The sequence below is a fragment of the Mustela erminea genome, chromosome X, assembly GCF_009829155.1.
Source record: "Mustela erminea isolate mMusErm1 chromosome X, mMusErm1.Pri, whole genome shotgun sequence".
Lineage (NCBI taxonomy): Eukaryota > Metazoa > Chordata > Mammalia > Carnivora > Mustelidae > Mustela > Mustela erminea.
In genome coordinates, this window is record NC_045635.1 from 130,063,465 (window position 1) to 130,079,218 (window position 15,754).

The 15,754-nt window shown below is 38.7% G+C and overlaps 1 protein-coding gene across 1 annotated transcript in view; it reads left to right on the forward strand.

The window, feature by feature from the left end:
* The first annotated feature begins 5,385 nt into the window (after positions 1 to 5,385).
* VAMP7 (vesicle associated membrane protein 7) overlaps positions 5,386 to 15,754 on the forward strand; it is a 43,192-nt gene continuing 32,823 nt past the window's right edge. Inside the window, exon 1 of the mRNA XM_032330821.1 lies at positions 5,386 to 5,524. The gene's annotated coding sequence lies outside the window, so the exon portion shown is untranslated. The remainder of the gene's footprint in view (positions 5,525 to 15,754) is intronic.

Below are 15,754 nucleotides of genomic sequence, written 5' to 3' on the forward strand. Positions count from 1 at the left end.
AATGGTCACAAAATTTAGAATTTCTTTATGAGTATTCTGTATGTTTCTTGGAAACATAAATAACTAAATAAAACATAAATGAATAAAAGGGAAAAAATAAAAGTCAAACAGCCAAGGGAGGTAAAATTGATAACAGAACAAGAGGAGGAATATATACCAACTTAGTAAATAAAATGCTGAAATTATTTTGCCAGACCAGGGCAGATATTTCTATGTATGGATGCTCAGTGGTTTTCAGAAAAGGCTAACGAAATTGCTCTCTAGGTGGGAGTTGATGTCAACTCTTTATGGCTGACAACAATGTTCCCAGCATTTTCACAGTATCATATCACATCACCTAAAAAGTAAAGCATCTAAAGTAACTGCTGAAGATTGTCTTGAAAATGAGAAACCAAATCTGAGTAGATGCACTCATGGGGGTGCATCTCTGATGAACCTCTATAGTCTGCAACCAAACTAGAGGCACACTGTGACAGAAGAATGTTGTCCTGGAGAAAAAAAAAGATATGTAAAGAGAGATGGGTTATCAGCTTTACTTTGTTACAGTGCTGGGAGAAGCAAGAAATTAGATTCATGGAATCTGTAATTAGATTATATGGAACTTTGAAAACCCCCTTTGTATATATAAATTTCCTGTGTGTATATAAAGTTAACAAAAATCCACTGGCATCTGGCAGGTTGTTTGGGAAATGGCTCTTGCAATTAGAGAGAAAAATGTCTTACCAGAAAACATTCTATTACTGATAGCTGCACATAGATACAGGAGGTTTAAATTAAAACAGTCTATAGGGTTTTTTCCCCCTCTTATTACCATGGCTATGTGTAGCCATTAGACTGAGAAACAGTAATTCATCAAAAGCTGGATGCTGAACGTGTTTGTTCTAATGCAGATGTAAATAAATGGTGAGAAACTTCATTGCTGTGTGGGAAAGACACCTCAGCACTAACTAACTAACCCTAACCTGGTGTTGGATCCAGTGATGGCTCAGAGAAACAGAGCAGGATAAAAGTGATGACTCTGACTGGAATGATCCACAAAGAAAAAAATTAACTCTCCCATACTCAAATGCCAATGATTTTGTAGCTATTGATAATGTGTTAGCTCCCTCTGCTGATTGGAATTTCAAAGGAGAACAGGCACTCTTGACGTAGGACCATTTTGAACACAAAACAAAAAGGAAATTTGCCCAAGACCAAATATCCAGGAGAAAAGAAGCATAAACAGCCATGGGGATCAGTGATGGAATGCAACAATGTACATGATTTTGATGTCAAAGCAACAGTCACTGGATTTGTCTGTGAACCACAAAATAACACATCGGGGTTCAATCCTATTAAGCGGAATGTAAAACCAGGGTCTTCCAGATAGGGTTAGCACTAGCCCAACAGACATTTCTAGAGCCTCTATTAGTACATGAGAGCTGGTTTGTAATCCAGACTCCATTGTTTCTTAGCTTTGTAACCTTTGCCAAGACCAGAAGATCTCATGTACAAAATTAGGAAACTGGATTAGGTTATCTAAACCATTAGTTCTGCAATTCCAGGCTTCGTAGCTACAGGAACTGAAATAGAAGTTGAAACCTTTACTCCATACACTCAAACTACCTAAAATCATCAATCATAAAGAAGTGATTCCATTCTTCAATAACTTGATGAAATAGTAACAGAATCTGAATTTGAAAACTATAAAATTACAAAGCCACCTATTTAAATAGTTCTGTATGCACATTAGTGTATATATCCAGAAGCATTTTTCTTGGAAACTACCCAATATATTTTTAAAACTGTAGATATTAATTTATTACCAGGATAAATGGTGTATTGGCATGCTAAATAAGGCTAATTAAAAAAAAACTTATATAAGATCATATTGCTGCTCTGCTCTAACCTCTCTAATGATTTTCTGTTATAAAAGAATAAAATCCAAATTCCTTCCAGCTTCCACAGTCTTGCAAGACCCTCTGGCCATAAAATAAGACATAATAGAACTCCAAGCACAGAGAGCTAGTACAAAGATCATAAAATGGGAAGGAGCTCACAATATTTAAAGACCAGAAAGAAACCTGGTGTGATCTCTCCTCCTCCCACTCTTCACTTCTTCTACCTTCCAGTCACTCTGGCTTTAATTCTGTTCTCTCTTACCTTCTTGTGGCTGATTCCTTCTTGACTTTCAGGTTTCAGCTTAAATGTTACCTCCTGAGAGAGACCTTCCCTGATTTCTCAATGTAAAGGCTTGTGCTAGAAATACAAATTTTGGAGCACAGATATATTACTTTAGATAAGCTATATTACTTTAGATAGAGCCCTAAAATCTCTAAATTGAGGCAACATTTAGGGTTCACATAGTTCTTAACTCAGGACTGTCTGGTTCCAAACCTCATTCTCTTTCTAGGACACTATTCCCTCTCACAAAGAATAGGTACTAAATAAAATTAATACTAATATGAAAAGTAAACCTTTGCACGGGGTGGATAAAGGTGAAAAAAGAAGAAGTATATACTTTAATGAAAAATGAAGAAGTGATATTTGAGATAGGTATTGAAAAATAAGATTTAGATAGGAGAGGCAGCATGTACAAAGGCACTGAGACATGAAAGAGCATGGTACTGAAGTGTTAGTTCCATGTAGGCAAGGACATTGTCTGTCTTTCTCACTGTTATATCTCCAGGATATATCATAGGCCTGGCTCACAGTAGGCACTTAGTACAGTAGGCACTTAGTACATATAGTGGAAGGAATGGAAGGATACATGAATGTGTGAATGCCACCATGGAGAAGCAGGCTTGAACACAGAATGTTTTGGTGAGAGAGACAGAATATGAAGCAGGAGAGGTAGAGAGGGGCCAGATAATGGAGGGCCTAGAATTCTCTGTTAAGAATCTTAGACCTTATCCTCTATATAATGGGGATCCAATGAAGGTTTTTTTTTTTAAAGAAAGACTTTATTTATTTATTTGACAGAAAGAGATCACAAGTAGGCGGAAAGGCAGGCAGAGAGAGAGAGAGAGGAGGAAGCAGGCTCCCTGCCGAGCAGAAAGCCCGATGCAGGGCTCGATCCTGGGACCCTGAGATCATAACCTGAGCCAAAGGCAGAGGCTTAACCCACTGAGCCACCCAGGTGCCCCTCCAATGAAGGTTTTAAGTAGGATTTCAAAGTGATCAGATTTTGTTTTAGATAGAATAATCTTAAGTGACAAGAAGGGGCGGGTGGGGAGATTGTGAAGGAGACACTATCGGTACAGAGACAATCCTTCTGATTTCTAGTGCCCTGATCATTTCAGTTATGATTCTCTTAATGTACTTCAATTTGTCTATAGCCCACCCGGAGCTGATAACAATAACTAAGGTATGGTATATCCTGCACATATTATTAGAACCATGTGTATAGTGCCTCATGACCAGTACTTTTTTTTTTTTTTTTGACATGCTTGGAAAAATACAGAGGAATGGAGTAGAGGTAATTTGCACAAACTATCTCACCATTTATCATTTTTCCTTTTCTTTCTCCCTGAATATAAACTAAATAAAAGTAAATATTAGTTATCATTTTGTAAGACCAAATGAGGGAGAACCAATGACAAACACAGTGCTTGTTTGATAAATACTTATTGACATCAAGTGCTTACTCTGTACCTGACACTAGTGTTCATTAATCATTGCAACAACCCTTGAAGACAGGTGCTGTTATTATACTAATTTTAAAGATGAGAAAACTGAAGCTTTACAAGTGAGGCATTTAGGAGATAGAATTAATATGTCTTGCTGATTGTTTGGATGTGAACTTTGAGGGAGTGAAATCACTCAAAATGATGGCCAACTTTCTAGTGTGAGCAACTGATTTTGCACGGTTGTGCTGTTCACTGAGGTGGGAGTAGAGGAGAAGGAAAAACAGGTTACAGGAGAGGGTAGAGTGGAAATGTACTAGGTCATCTGAGGACTACATTAAGTTTTAAGTGCTTGAAAGAGATGCCCAGCTGTCATTAAATATTTCAGTCTGGGTTACAGGAGTCTTTTCTGGACTTCCTATATGTGGGAATCCTCAGCATACAGATGATAACCAAATCAGTGGGGATGGGGAGATTACCCAAGAAACGTGTGAGCATAGAGCAGAGCACTATGGGTCATGAACATTTCAAAAGAAAATGAGGAGGTGCCATAAAAGTGGGAGGGGAATGAGGAATGTGAATCATCTTAGAGATAAAAGAATAGAAAGTGCTATGAAGTGAATGTTTGTGCCTCCACCCAATTTGTATGTTGGAGTCTAGCTCCTCAACGAGATGGTAGCTGGAGGTGGTGTCTTTCTGAGTTAATTAGGCCAGGAGGATGGAGCCCTCATGAATGAGATTGCTGCCCTTGTAAGAGATGTGTGAGAGCTGATGTCTCGCCTTCATGTAAAGATACAGCAAAAAGACAACAGTCTGTAAGTCAGCAAGCAGGTTCCCACCAAAACTTAACCATACCAGTATTCTTGTCTGAAACTTCCCGGCCTCCAGAACTGTAAGAAATAAATTTCTGTTGTTTATGCCATCCAGTTTGTGATATTTTGTTAAAGCAGCCCATACTAAGAGGATTTAAAGAGGAAAATAATCAATGTAAAATCCTGCAAGTATGAAGTATGGTAATTGTTGAGAAGGGTCTATTGTTTTAGCAACACAGTTGAGAATTTTGACTGGAAAAGAGAGGTGGGAAAAAGACCACAGGTTAAGTTTGTGCGGTGACAGGTTTTGAGGGGTGTGGAGTTGAGAAAGGTGACTTCGGAATGTTTTAGATGAGAGAAATTCTGCCATTCTTTAAATGCTGATAATAAAGAGCAAGTAAGCAGGGAGCCATTTGAGGAGTCATGAGAAGGAAGGGTTCATCAGTGGAGCTAGACTCAGCTGGCAAGAGAGAACAGGAATGTAAAGGGGAAGGGGCGAGGAGGCTTAGATCAAACGAGAGAAGGCGAAGGAGGAACGGTTATTATTATTATTATTATTATTGCAAAAGAATGGGAGAAAGGATTATTGAGGGGTCTAAGGAGGTTAGGGAATTTCGTGGCGAAAGTAGGGAGCTCCTGCGACACGAATTCTACTTTGTGCAATAACAGGAGACGTTACCTGCTTAGAATAAGCACAGAGATGTCGGGGCAAGCTTCGCTCTTCATCTATCCCACCGACTCAACGCTGGTGAACTCTTTGTGGCCCTGCATCCTTCCTTTTGCCGGAGGAACCCCTTGATGATGTTTACCACAAGTTATTGACTGTGAGACAGACAGGGCGATACGGCAATTGGAACTACCACTCCCAGAATGCAGTGCGGCTACTGGGAAGTGCCGGGGCTGGGAATGCAGCAGGTCCCGCCCTACAATCCATTTTCATTGGAGGAACGCTCACATTCCCAGGAGGCCGCGCGCGGGCGGGGCGCTTTACGCGGAAGCCGGTGGCGTCCGGTCCCAACCTCCTCCGGGAGCGGGCAGTCGGTGGTCCGCCCCTGGCTTACGCCGCTCAATTTTGAGCCTACGCGCTCTTAGGGGGTGCCCGGACAGGTAAATGGTACAGGGCGCGCTCGGCAGAAGGCGGGGAGACGACGGCGGAGGGAGGGCAGAGGTGTGGACGAGAAGGTGGTGGGGTGGAGTGAGGAGGCAGTGCAAGGGTGACTTGGGCTTCTCTGGTGTCGACGGTTCGAATTGTCGGGCAGGTTCAGTTTTGGCGAGCTGCGTTTTGTGCCGCTGAAAACGTCGCGAATTAAGAAGTGTTAGAATGCGTCACTTAAGTTGTTGCAGGACGGAGAAATGTTAACTTTCCCTCAGTTCGCATTCTGCAAGACCTTTCTTTAGCCTTTGAATCTTGAGATTCAGTCTTTAGATCTGAGTCTTCTAAAAACTAATCTCTACGCCCTTGTTTTGATGACGTCACTTTTGGGTTCACCTACTTCTGAGCTCCTTCGTGTGTTTGTACACCTCCGCGTGCCCTTCACCACCATTGTTTCATTCCTCTTCTTCGGTTTGGATAAGGACTCATTATCTCTACCCAAACCTATTTCCACAGCTTCAGACCTGTATGTTATTGTAATAATTGGCCAATATTTAACAAACTCACACCAGGTACTAGACTCTTTCGTAAATGTCTTACATCTCCCTCTCTCATATCCACCCACAAATGATCAGTTGTCAAGTCTTTTTCTTTCTCTTATTAATTGCGCTCAACTACCTGTACCTCCATTGTTCCACCCTTGATCCGAGAGACATGTTAGGCCTTGGAATAGCTGTGGCTGAGAGCAGACTCACTCACATGTTTAATAAGTATTTATTGAACAGCTAGTATGTCCTAGAGACTCTTCTAAGGTCAAGGAATATAGCTAAAAACAAGTCGTAGATCTCTACTCTTAAGTAGTTTACATGTTTGTGTGTGTGTGTGGGCGAACAGGAATAATCCGGATGATGTGATGTGGTAGTGATGGTTAATGCAAAATAGAACAGGTGGTTGACTTGACAGGGTAGGCTCCTATCCCCAGAAAGTCAGAGGGATTGAATTTGATCTCAGAAGAGCACCATAAAAGAATATTTGTAACACCAGCAAGAATACAGCAGGTCTATAACCATACTTCAGGCTTTTCATAAACATCTCTTCTTTTCCTCTGCCTTATCAGTATTTGTTCTTCATTCTTCTGTCTCCTCCAAGGTTATTACAACAGAATTGGTGGTTTATCTGTCATTGGATTATTTCGTCCTAAAACCCTGATAGAAAGTTGGGGATTAGAATAGATTAAAGCAGTTGAACTGTTTTATCTTAATTAAAGAGGTAATTTAGTAATCAAAATATCCTTCCTACCAGGTCTTACTGAATATAAAGTTACTGTTGTTTAAACCAAAACATGCTGAGTATTCATTCATTTATTTAACAAATATTTGAGGGAAAATTATATGCCATGCACTGTGCTGGGTACTGCGAGCTGGTGAGGATAAAACGAACTTGGTCCTCTCTTCCAGAGGAGTAATTATAACAGTATGTGGAGGAAATTCCTAATACATAGGCTGACACCTGCATTTTTTCTTCACCCAGTGAAATAATCACAAACCTCTAAGAAGTCTGAATAAATTTGTACATTTTTAGATTATTCACTAGTTACACTTTATTGCAGTTATTTATGTCTGTCTTTCCCATTGTACTATGGCTTCCTCTCTTACTGGGCTTCATATCTCCGGTGTCTACTCCTTTGGCTGTCATATAGTAAATCCTCAAAAAATATGTGTTGAACTGAATTAGAAAAACAATTTGATCCAATACATTAATTGTTTCATTTACACAGGCCTTCTTTATAAAAGGTCATTGTACTTATTCCTAAAACTTCTCATTGACCAAATGTGGACCATTCTATCTCATCAGGCCAGTTTACCTTCCCTGGTTTGTTCTCACTTCTGTGCCTTCTCTTGTTCCATACCTCTTCCATAAAATGTGTTCCCATCTCTTTCCCGAGCACTTTCCATTCCCCCTTCCCATTTAACTTAATGGGCCAATTTCATAGTATGTGAGGGTGGAAGCAATCTAATGTTTCCTTTGAAACATTCTGCTAATGAACTGTTGCAAGGATTAACACAAAACATTCCTTTGCAATAATATAAATAATGATAACAGAATGCATTCTTTTGATTTTGTATTGACTGTTAACCATGTGCTATGTGAGAAGTTAATTCTTCCCCTTTTTTTCTGTTTGGACAGTTGCACAACCTTTATTCATATAACGCGTTTTAGTGTCATTTGGTTTCCATGTAATACAGACACATCTTTAAATATTATTTTCTCCTTAGCCTGAGATAATTATTATTTTGTCCCTCTGTCACTTTCTAAATGTCAAATCTTAATTCTTCAAATAAAAGGTTTCTATTATGCAGAGATCTTTCAGTTACGGTAAAAGATAAATTTTGTTATGGTAAAAGATAAATTTTGTCTTTGATTAAAAAACACAACAGGAATACAAGAGTGCTTGAGTCATGATTGTGATTATGATTTTAGGATGTGCCAGCCTAAGAGCAGCCAGATACGCTTCTAAGACATTAAAAATTCGGCACTGTCATTTTAGAGAATTTCTTAGCTCTTTGGCCTTTATAATGCAAATGCAGCATGGAATTGTGTGTCATCATTTATAGGGTATACATGTATATCTGGAATATTAACAGACATTTTTTAATGTTATCAAAATAAGAATATAGAATTTAAAAAATCCTAAGAACACATAGACTTGAATGTAGAAAAACTGATTTGGCCTTTTTCTTTACCAGTTCCCTAAAACCATCTTCATCGTCTATTTAAAGATGCCTCCACTGAGGAGCAGTGTTTTCATTGTTGCTGTGCTATATGTAACTTGTTCTTTATTTTTATTTTTATGTATTTTTTTCTAGAGAGGGACATGGGGAATGGGGAGCAATCTTTTTAAGATTTATTTATTTGAGAAAAAGAGAGAGAGTGTGTATGTGGGTGTGTGTGTATGCGTGCGCGGGCGCGCGCGCGCGCGTGTGTGTGTGTGTGTGAAGGATAGAGGAAGAGAGAGTCTTAAGCAGACTCTGTGCTGAGTGTGGAGCCTGGCACACTATGACCTGAGCCAAAACCATGAGTTGGTTGCTTAACCAACTGTGCCTCCCAGGTGCCCCAAGCAATTTTTTTTTAACGCAGGTAATCCCTTACTTACAAATGGATATATTTCAAAAATTCCTTTTAAAAATTTTTTTTGAAGCTTTATGCCGTTTTCTTTATAAGTAATGCTGTTCAGGGCATTTCAGTTATTATGCCAATTGGTAACATCTTAATCTTCAATTTTATGGACTTGAAAGTCTTCACAGTTTAAAAAAAACTACATCTAGAATTCTCAGTTGGATTCCCCCATGACATATCTTTTTTTTTTTTTAATCCTGGCAACTGAAACAAAAGTGTCCTTAGAATCTTCTTGTAGAAGTAGAAACAGGCCTTTCTAACTCCAAGTTGTTGGAGGTGGCCCTTCTCTCTATGGACAGGTTTCTAATGAGAGTAAGGAAAGAGCGGTATGAATATATGGAGAGGGAAGAGTAAGAATGATTTGGGAGGAACAGTGAGGTTCTCAGATGTTTTGTGTCCTCAAAAAAGATACGTTGAATCTTGACAGATGGTACCTGTGAATGTGACTTTATTTGGAAATAAGGGTCTTTGCAGGTGTAATTAAGATGTAAGTTAAAATGACGGTCATAGTGGAGTGGGTGTCCTAATAAAAGAAAAGACCCAGAGATTTCTATATGAAAACATGGACACGCATGAAGAATACCATATGACTGTGGAGGCAGAGATTGTGAAGTGCTGCAGCTGAAAGCCAGGGAATGCCAAGGATTGTCAGCAGACTACCCAAAGCTAGAGAGAGATAAGAAAGGATTGTCCACTATAGATTTCTGAGGGAGCCTGGCCCTGCCGACATCTTGATTTTGGGCTTCTGGCCTCCAGAAGTAGGAGACAATAAATTTCTGTTCTTTTAAACCTTTGTGGCTTTTGATACTTTGTCAAGGCAGCCACAGGAAACTCATACAGGATTCTTAGCAGGAAGGAAGTAAAGCTGGGATAACGCCTCTGGGACCAAGCAAAGCTTCAGTAAGAGAATGGAGGAACAGTGTTGAGACACGACTTTCCTTTATATATCATTTTTTTTCCTTCTCTTTCTTCTCTGGCCTATCTTTTTCACTCTTTTTTTCTTGCATATTATATTTATATAGCATTTTATGGTTTATTACACTTTCACATACTGCTAGTAATTAGCAGAGGCAGGTTTTCACTTTAAATGTAGTATTCTTTCACAGTTCTTTCTATTATCCCAATTTTCAAGTGAAATGAGGAAAACAATTATCATATGATCTTGCTGATACATGGAGGAAGAGAGCTAAAAATGAAGTAGGATGAAACCAGAGAGGGAGACAAACCCATAAGACACTCTTAATCTCATGAAACAAACTGAGGTTGTTGGGGCAGGGGAGGGATAGGGTGGCTGGGTTATGGATATTGGGGAGGGCATGTGCTATGGTGAGTGCTTTGAACTATGTAAGACTGATGAATCACAGACCTGCACCCCTGAAACAAATATGGTATGTGTCAATTAAAACAAAAAGACATTACAGATTCAGGTGATGAGGATTAAGGAGTACCCTTGTGAGCACCAGCTGTTGTATGGATGTGCTGAATCACTGAATTATACATCTGAAACTAATTTTACACTGTTAACTGGAATTTTAAAACTTAAAGGATATTACAGATTCTATTGCATGAGAGTTACAGTGGGGGCACATGAGGCTTGATAATAGGTGACGTTTTTAACAGTCTAGAAGAGAGTAAGAAATTCCTATTACTGGCATCTGAAAAGAAAGTTTCTGTTGCTATGTACCTGATATTTAACAGGTATGTTTTAATTGGGCGCTGATTTTCTTGAACAAAACACTGCTTCCCTGTAAATACATCCATTGTTCCTAATTATATTCCAAACAGTGCACTCCCTCTTCTGGGTGACTGTACTTCATGTAAACTTGAAGGCTATTGTCATATTCCCTCTAAGTCTTCTTTTTTAAATATTTCTAGTTTATCTAGCTATTCTTCAAACGATAGAATGTCCAGGTCCCTTACCCATAAGGTTGCCCTTCCATCCAGTCTTGAAATGCTGTACTGAGAGTTGAACTCAATATTCCACATATGTTCTAACCAGCACACAGGGTATAATGGTAATAGTACTTAAAAAGATCAAAGCACTCTATTTTAAAATGTGATTTAGGATTATGTAAGCATTTTAAGCAATTACCTGATGTTAGTTCATAATGAACTTACAGTCCACTAAGACACTAGATTTTCTTTTTTGTATTGTTGCCAAATTCAGTTTTCTTCTTGAAGCTATTAAGGTACTGAAGCTGCTACACTTTCATCTGTATCAGGGACCATATAATTTCTCATCTCTGTTTCTCTTTGTGTTATTGTTCCACTCTACTGCATATCTCTTGGACTAACCAATGACTTCCTTCTTTATAAAATTTCAGTGGCTCTTTATAGTCTTCCTATTGTGCATCAGTAAACACAGATAGGAGCTGACATGTGTTCCTTCTTGACACTTGCTTTCCTTTTGGCTTCCAGGCCACCACAATCTTGTGGCTTTCCCCTCACTTTCTCAGTTGGTCCTTCTCAGTCTTCTCTGTGGGTCCCTGTTCTGTTCATCTGTCTTTCCCTCAGTTATTTGTTGTGCCTTCAGTTTTGTCTTTAGTTTTCCCTTAACTTTGGTTGTGCCCTGTTTTTTTTTCTATATGCAAAATGTCTTCAGCAAATAGATCATGTTTAAAATGACAGGTGTAGATGAGCTCTTCTTGGGATGAGAGAGCATAGAACCAAGACCCATGGAAAGTCATCATTTGGAAGTCAGCTAGAGGAAGAGGGCTCAGCAAGAAAACAAGGAGCAGCCAGACATGTGGGAGTGTTTCAAGAAGGAGGGTCAGTCAGCAGTGTTGACTATTCTTTTTTTTTTTTTCAAAGATTTTATTTATTTATTTGACAGAGAGAGATTACAAGTAGGCAGAGAGAGAGAGGAGGAAGCAGACTCCCCGCTGAGCGGAGAGCCCGATGCGGGACTCGATCCCAGGACCCTGAGATCATGACCCGAGCCGAAGGCAGCGGCTTAACCCACTGAGCCACCCAGGCGCCCCGGTGTTGACTATTCTTAAGAGGTTAGATAAGTGAGAATAGAGAAGTGTCCACTGAATTTTGCAGCATAGAGGCTGTTGATGATCTTAGTAATCATGGTTTTGTGGACCGTTGAGGGCAAAACCCAGTAAGTTAAAGAGTTAAAAAGAAGTAGAGAAGCAGAGATAGTGTATAGACTATGATTTTAAGAAATGGAGCAGTATCTGGAGCATGTTATAGGGTCAGTTGAGGCTTTTAAAAAAGATCGAGGGAGTTAATGTATGAGAAAATGATTTGGAAATTGTAACTTACTACATATGTGTAAAGAGAAATCCAGAAAGAATATGGCTAAGGACACAATTCTGAGGAACACCCTCCTTTAGAGAGTGAAGAAACCCTGAGAGGTGTTCAACTCAAGACACAAATGAGTACTTCTGCTTTATGTGCGGTGTTTCAGTGCTGGGATTCCAAGAAGGAATCTCTGGATTCCCTGACTTCAGGCACTTTGTGTTCGGTTGCTGCGTTTCACAAAATATGGTTAAGTGAGTCACCTGCATCTAGATAGGCTTGTCTTAAATATGTTATTCCAGGGTCTTACCTCAAGTCTACTGATTCAGAATTTTAGGTGATGATGCCAAGAGTTTGAATTTTTAACAGTGACTGTCACTCCCCCACCCACGAGAACTCGTTCACCTATAGTTTAAGAACCACTGGCCTGTTGGATGGAACTGAACATGTTAAGAAATAACATTGAGTTGAAGAGTTAGTAGAAGAATAGGAAGGTACTTGGACATCTCTTTTTATAAATTTATACCATTATATAAAAGAAATGGGGCTGTTGGGTGGAAAAATAGTACAAATACATTAACATGAGAAAAATAACCTTAAACTCTTCCTGTGTTGTTTTAGAAATGTTTTGTTTATGAAGGATCTTAACATAATTTAAAGAACCATTCCTCTTGTGGAAGGTTTGGGTTCTTTTCAGTTTGTTTCTATTATGGATAATGGCTTTATAATAGAGGCAGTATATACTGTATGGATAAGATTATGGGTTCTAGAACCATTCCGCCTGGGTTTGAGTTCCAATTTTTATTATTTACTAGTTCTGTAATTTTAGGCAAACTGTGTAAGTTATCTGTACTGCAGTTTGCACATTTTAGTAGAAGTATCATAATAGTGTGTAATTTAATTGATGTAAGCATTGAGCGAGTTAATAGTTGTAAAGTGCTTAAAATGGTGCCTAATACACAGGCACTTAATAAATATGGGCAAGGGGAGTTAGAGAGGAGAAGGGAGTTGAGGGAAATTGGAAGGGGAGGTGAACCATGAGAGATTATGGACTCTGAAAAACAATCTGAGGGTTTTGAAGGGGCCGGGGGTGGGAGGTTGGGGGAACCAGGTGGTGGGTATTGGAGAGGGCACGGATTGCATGGAGCACTGGGTGTGATGCAAAAACAATGAATACTGTTACGCTGAAAAAAAATTAAAAAAAATTAAAAAAATAAATATGGGCTATTAATATTGTTAATATGTATCTTTCTGAATCTAGAGTCAAACTTCTGTTGAACCATTAGGATAAATTTTCAGGGTGGGATTATTGCATATGTGGAATTAAGAAACAAAACAAAGAAAAAGAGACAAAAATCAGATTTTTAAATACAGGGAACAAACTGGTGGTTGCCAGAGGGGAGGTAGGGGGGGATGGGCGCAATAGATAAAGGGGATTATGAGTCCACTTATGGTGATGAGCACTGAGTAATGTATGAAAATGTTGAATCATTGTACACCTGCAACTAATATCACACTGCATGTTAATTATACTTCAATAAAAAAAAGGAAGAATCCCCTCTTTATGTCCCTTTACTGTTTATGGTAATTGCTTTTCAAATGGTGATATCCAGTTGTGCTGTATAATTTGTTAATGCACCTTATCTATCAATGTGTGTATAACATATATGTTACATTTTATATATATACACGTGTACATATTTTGTGTGTCTCTCTATATATCAGTATGGTTTAGGGTTGTAAACTTGTGCAAGACTGTGACCTTTTAATTAAGCCTATATTAAGTGTTTTACATTAATAGTATAGCATCTTGGGCAGTAGTTTCTCCAGGTACCCAAACAAATGGAAAGATATTCTGTGCTCATGGATTGGAAGAATTAAAATTTTTGAAATGTCCACACTACCCAAAGCAATTTTCAGATTCAGTATAATACCTATCAAAATACCAATAGTATTTTTCACAGAACTAGAACAATTAATCCTAAAATTTTATATGGAACCATAAAAGAACCTAAGTAGCCAAAGCAGTCATGAGAAATAAGAACAAAGCTGAAGGTATCACAATCTCAGATTTTAAGATATATTAGAAACCTTCAGTAATCAAAACAGTATGGGGGACGCCTGGGTGGCTCAGTTGGTTAAGCGGCTGCCTTCGGCTCAGGTCATGATCCCAGCGTCCTGGGATCGAGTCCCACATCGGCAGGGAGCCTGCTTCTCCCTCTGCCTCTAGCCTGCCACTCTGTCTGCCTGTGCTTGCGCTCTGTATCTCTCTCTCTCTCTATAACAAATAAATAAAAATCTTTAAAAAAAAAAAAACCAGTATGGTGCTGGCATAAAAACAGACACATAGATCAATGGAACAGAATAGAGAGCCCAGAAGTAAACCCATAATTGTATAGTCCATCAATCTTCAACAAAAAAGGCTAGAATATACAACAGGGAATAGATAGTCTCTTCAACAAATGATGCTGGGAAAACTGGACCACTGTCTTACACCACACACAAACTCAAAATGGATTAAATACCTAAAGGTGAATAACAAAACCATAAAACTGGAAGAAAAATAGGCAGTAATTTCCTTGACATGGGCCTTAACACCCATTTTTCTAGATATGTCTCCTAAGGCAAGGGAAACAAAAGCAAAAATAAACTATTGTGAATACATCAAAATTAAAAGCTTTTGCACAGCAAAGAAAACCACCAACAAAACTAAAAGGCAACTTACTGAATATGAAAAGATATTTGGCAAACGATATGTTCATAAGTGATTAGTATCTAAAATATATGAAGAACTTACACAACTCAACACCAAAACCCTGCACATAATAATCCAATTAAAAAAGTGGACACAGGACCCAAATAGACAGTTTTCCAAAGAGAGCATACAGATGGCCAACAGACACATCAAAAGAGGCTCACCATCATTAACCATCAGGGAAATGCGAATGAAAACTACAGTGAGATACTGCTTCACACTTGTCAGGATGGCTAGTATCAAAAAGACAAGAAAGAGGTATTGGCAAGGATGTGCAAAAAAGGGAACACTTGTGCACTGGTGGTGGGAATGTAAATTGGTGCAACCACTGTGGAAAGCAATATAGAGCTTCTTCAAAATATTAAAGATAGAAATACCTTATGATTCAGTAATTCTACTACTGGGTATTTACCAAAAGAAATGAAAAACTTATTTGAAAGGATATATGTACCTCTATGCTTATTGCAGCATTATTTACAGTAACGAAGATACAGAGGCAACCCAAGTGTCCATTAGTAGATGAATAGATAAAGAAGATATACACCATATATACATGCACCGTATCTTTATCCATATATACATATCCTTCTTCTTTATCCATATATATATGGAGATATACACATACAATGGAATATTATTAGTCATAAGAAAAAATGAACTCTTGCCATTTGCAACAACATGGATGGACTTAGAAGGTATTGTGATAAGTGAAATAAGAAGCAAATACTGGATGATTTCACTTACATGTGGAATCTAAACAAATTCTTAAAATACCTGAAAAGCAGAATCAGACCTGTAAATACAGAGAACAAACTGATGGTTGACAGAGGGAAGGGGGATGGGCAAAAAGGGGTGAAGGGGAGTGAGAGAGATAGGCACCCATTTATGGAATGAGTAAGTCATGGGAATAAAAGGTACACCATAGGGAATATAGTCAACGTGTTGTAATAGTTCTGCATGGTGACAGATGGTAGCTACACCTGTGGTAAGCATAGCATAAATTGTAGACTTGTCAGATGACTGTGTTGTATACCGGAAAGTAATGTAACATTGTGTGTGAAATATA